The following is a 5,428-nucleotide window of genomic DNA, read 5'->3' on the forward strand; positions in this document are numbered from 1 at the left end:
AATCCAAGGTTCGACTATCGGCCGAATTCTCCTCTCCAGTACCCTGGCATAGACTTTTCCGGGGAGGCTGAGGAGTGTGATCCCCCTATAGTTGGAACACACCCTCCGGTCCCCCTTCTTAAACAGAGGGACCACCACCCCAGTCTGCCAGTCCAGAGGCACTGTCCCCAACCGCCACGCGATGTTGCAGAGGCGTGTCAGCCAAGACAGCCCCACAACATCCAGAGACTTAAGGTACTCAGGGCGGATCTCATCCACCCCCGGTGCCTTGCCACTGAGGAGCTTCTCAACTACCTCAGTGACCTCAGCTTGGGGGATCGACGAGTCCACAACCGAGCCCTCCACCTCTGCTTCCTCAATGGAAGACATGTTGGTGGGGTTGAGGAGATCCTCGAAGTACTCCTTCCACCGTCCGAGGATGTCACCAGTCGAAGTCAGCAGATTCCCACTCCCACTGTAAACAGTGTGAGCAGGGCACTGCTTCCCCCTCCTGAGACGCCGGACGGTTTGCCAGAATTTCTTCGAGGCCAACCGATAGTCCTTCTCCATGGCCTCACCGAACTCCTCCCAGACCCGAGTTTTTGCCTCTGCAACCACCCGGGCTGAAGCTCGCTTGGCCCTCCGGTAACTATCAGCTGCCTCCGGAGTCCCCCGAGCCAACCAGGCTCGATAGGACTCCTTCTTCAGCTTGACGGCATCCCTTACTTCCGGGGTCCACCACCGGGTTCGGGGATTGCCACCACGACAGGCACCGGAGGCCTTACGGCCACAGCTCCGTGCGGCTGCATCAACAATGGAGGTGGAGAACATGGTCCACTCGGACTCAATGTCTCCAACCTCCCTCGGGATCTGGTTGAAGCTCTGCCGGAGGTGAGAGTTGAAGATCTCTCTGACAGGAGACTCTGCCAAACGTTCCCAACGGACCCTCACAGTACGTTTGGGTCTGCCAAGTCTGTCCAACTTCCTCCCCTGCCATCGGACCCAACTCACCACCAGGTGGTGATCAGTTGACAGCTCCGCCCCTCTCTTTACCCGAGTGTCCAAGACATACGGCCGGAGGTCAGATGAAACAACCACAAAGTCGATCATCGACTTCCGACCTAGGGTGTCCTGGTGCCATGTGTACTGATGGACACCCTTATGCTTGAACATGGTGTTTGTTATGGATAAACTGTGACTAGCACAGAAGTCCAATAACAGAACACCACTCGGGTTCAGTTCGGGGGGGCCGTTCCTCCCAATCACGCCCCTCCAGGTGTCACTGTCGCTGCCCACGTGAGCGTTGAAGTCCCCCAGTAGAACGACGGAGTCCCCAGTCGGGGCACTTTCTAGCACCCCTTCCAGAGACGCCAAGAAGGTCGGGTACTCTACACTGCCATTTGGCCCATAAGCACAAATAACAGTGAGAGACCTCTCCCCGACCCGAAGGCGCAGGGAAACGACCCTCTCGTTCACCGGGGTGAACTCCAACACATGGCTGCTGAGCTGGGGGGCTATGAGCAAGCCCACACCAGCCCGCCGCCTCTCACCGCGGGCAACTCCAGAGTAGTAGAGAGTCCAGCCTCTCTCGAGGAGTTGGGTTCCAGAGCCCAAGCTGTGCGTGGAGGCGAGCCCAACTATCTCTAGTCGGTATCTCTCAACCTCCCGCACCAGCTCAGGCTCCTTCCCCCCCAGCGAGGTGACATTCCATGTCCCTAGAGTCAGATTCCATGTCCGGAGATTGGGTCGCCGAGGCTCCCGCCTTCGACTGCCACCCAATCCACATTGCACCAGCCCCTTACGGTTTCTCCTGCAGGTGGTGGGCCCACAGGAGATCGGCCCCACGTCGCTCCTTCGGGCTGAGCCCGGCCGGGCCCCGTGGGGTAAGACCCGGCCACCAGGCGCTCGCATGCGAGCCCCAACCCCGGGTCTGGCTCCAGGGTGGGGCCCCGGTTGCGCCATACCGGGCGACGTCACGGACCTTGTTATTATTTTCTTCATAAAGGGTTTTCGAACCGCTCTTTGTCTGGCCTGTCACCTAGGACCTGTTTGCCTTGGGAGACCCTACCAGGGGCAGAAAGCCCCAGACAACATAGCTCCTAGGATCATTCAGGCACGCAAACCCCTCCACCACAATAAGGTGGCGGTTCAAGGAGGAGTTCATTTTATTCACCTTTTATTTAGCACTTCTTACACATTTCCTTTAGGATTTGATTTGTTAGTCCTCTAATGATCTAACACACTCAAAAATCCGACTCCTTCATTTTTCCTGGCAACTTCAGTGAAGCAGTATGCACAACACAGATGTATGATGTGTCTGAGTTCTAAATGTGTACTGCTATTGCTCTGCTTGGAATGATCAGAAATACACTAGGTACTGTACATACTGCTGCCTCTACATGAAATATAAATATCCATCCATTCTCTCAACCACTTTTCTTACTTTATCCACAGGGAAACTGTGTCTCCTGAATATCAGGAAACTCAGGGCACAAAGACACCTTGGACTGGATGCTAGTCTATCATAGCACACAATTGCACACACACTCACAATTTAGACATGCCAATCGGCCGACAACACATATCTTTGGTCTGGGGAGGAAGCTGGAGAACCCAGAAGAAGCCCTTGAGGAACAACAAGAACATGCACCTTTCTTCCAACTTCAGTGGAGGCAGGAATCATTTACATTTTTACATCTGCTGCATTTGGCAGACACCCTTGTAGAGACTTACATGTAATGTCATTTATACACCTGAGCAATTGAGGGTTAGGTGCTTTGCTCAGGGCCCCAGCAGTTAAAGCTTGGTGGACCTGGGATTCAAACTGATGCTCCCTGTTTTATTTATGGTCCATTGTCTGTTTTTTTTTTACATTTGCATTACATTACATAACGATTCTATTACATGTACACTGACAATTAATAGATCAGGCCAGTTTAACCCTCCAGCTGTTACAGGTGTCACATGTGTAAAGCAAATGTGTAAATGACCAAATGTAGGAAAATAATATACATTTCTTGTAACATTTACTGTTATGGCTCATCCACAAGTCCTATTAGCAGCTCATATATAATAGCAACCATCATATAGTACTACAAGAAGCATGTTACGATGAAGCCCTGCAAAATACCAGTCCTCTGTTTTGATGACTTTCAGGTAGTCAAAAACTCTATCAATTAGAAGCACTGACACTGGAGACTCCTTCCCTAAATGTAATTAGTAATAATAAGTAAGTAAGTAAGTAAGTAAGTAAGTAAGTAAGTAAGTAAGTAAGTAAATAAATAAATAATCACTAATAATGATAATAATATATGATTATTTGGTAAATAACAGTTTGAAATTTATTTATTATAAACTTAGATTGTATTTACTTGTAATGAAAGAGCTGTTGCTACAAAAGACATGACATATTATAACTTGCACTTTAATATAAATCTGCAGATTGACTTGCATTTATCGCATTTATACAACTGAGCAGTTAAAGGCCCATCAATGGCATCTTGGCATCTTGGTGGTCATGTGATTTGACCTTCTGAGCAGTAGCCCAGCATTTAATCACTAAGCTAACTTCAGCCACCGATGCAAGGTTCGTATACAGCATTACGCATTTGCTTTGATATACTCTATGAAAATATCTTTTAAATCTATTCAGGTTTTAAGCATGTAAACTCTCAGAGAGCAAAATTTTCACTTTTTTGTTGACCGAATTCACCCTTGCACCTTGGAATTGAAAAATAATCTGAAATTCATGCGAGACCCTGCATGCTTTAAGGGGATTTGAGACCCTGCTCGAATTCAGTTCTCACACATGGCTACGGTACATTTTCATACTCTTGGTGTTTTTGAATGCAAACCAAATACAAGCATGGCAAACAGCCATTTGTGATCTCCATACTTTTGCACTTTATGCCATTGACTAAGAGCTGATCGAGTGCACTTCAATGTGTTAGAGTGGTTTAAAAACCTGACCTGTGTGTTTACAGGCATGCCCTTATTTACTGCTCCGATTTGAAAAGGTTTGACCGCTGATAATGTTAATTACAGGTTTGTTCAAATGGAAAAGGACAGTTCGGATAGCTCATACCTAAACACGTTCAACAGCCCATCTGTTGGGTTAGGTACATATTTGTCTGTGTGAGTGTGTGTGTGGGTGGAAAGCAGCTATGAGACAGTGTGCGTATGTGTCTGTGTGTGTCAGTGTGTGTGTGTCTGTGTAGGCAGAGGAGTTAAAATAATAGAGCACATGGCTTTAGTTATTAAAGCACTGTTTTTACAGTTTAATCATTTTGTTGTTTGAGGTTCTGGGCCAATTGCTTCCAGGCTATTTATGAACCCGCTATTTTCCCCCTTCGGCAGGATTTAGCTTCAATTCAGGCACTAATCCTCCTGGCTTTGTTACTGACTCTCAGGAAGGGAGCTGGTAGCACCATTTATGAGTGTGTGTGTGTGTGTGTGTGTGTGTGTGTGTGTGTGTGTGTGTGTGTGTGTGTGTGTGTGTTCTGCACCTCCCTCAGACACATGGACATCATCGTCAGACGAGATTGAGCCTCCTCTGCAGCAGTTGGTTTTAGAATTTGAGATATGTGAGCTTGGTTTTCTCAGTTCATTATGTAATGAAAGAGCATTGAGAAAAAAAAAGTCCTTTATTTTTTATATACACATTACAGTACAGATGCTGTGTCTGACTCGGATAATCTCACGACTGTGCAGCATGGCCGATTCTAACACAGCACACTCAGCTGACAGATTTAGTCACTGATCCGATGTCTAGGATCCTGAATCAAAAGTGACCCAAGTTCCGCAAGATAAACAGCTAGCTACTTGCAAATGCTCACATCTGGCTATAACTGATAAGCCTAAAAAGAAGCCAACGAAGCAGCGTGAATTACTTTCACAGTGACTTAATGACCTGGTGAGAGAAATTACTTAGGTTAAATCAATAATTCAGAAGCTGAGACTATAGAACTAAGAGGTTTATGGTGTTCATCAGCTTCTTTATATAACTGACTAGACATCATCCCTCTGGGACTCTTCCAGGATTTTAATGACCTGGCCAAGTTTAAAAAAAAGGTTTGGGTCAGATACTGCTTGTTTTAAACTGTAAAACATCTGTTGGAGCCACACTAAAGACACTGATGTCCTGAGTATGATGAGAGCCACAATCAGCAATGTGTTGACTTGGCATTGGTGAAGAGCTTCACCTGACTTTGCCAATCCATTTTTCTAGATCTGGGTTAATGGACCTCATTAACTGGATCTGGTGCATTGTGTCATTGCCAAGACACTAACAGTTTTGGCATTGTTTATCCTAAGACAGCAGTCCTCAAACAGAGGTCTAGGAACCCGCAGGGGTCCTTGAAGCATGGGCAGTAGGTCTGTGTGTTTGTCTCTTATTTATTTATTTATTTATTTATTTATTTATTTATTTATTTATTTTGTTATAGTAATG

Source organism: Tachysurus fulvidraco, chromosome 11 (genome assembly GCF_022655615.1).
Source record: "Tachysurus fulvidraco isolate hzauxx_2018 chromosome 11, HZAU_PFXX_2.0, whole genome shotgun sequence".
NCBI classification, from domain to species: Eukaryota; Metazoa; Chordata; class Actinopteri; order Siluriformes; family Bagridae; genus Tachysurus; species Tachysurus fulvidraco.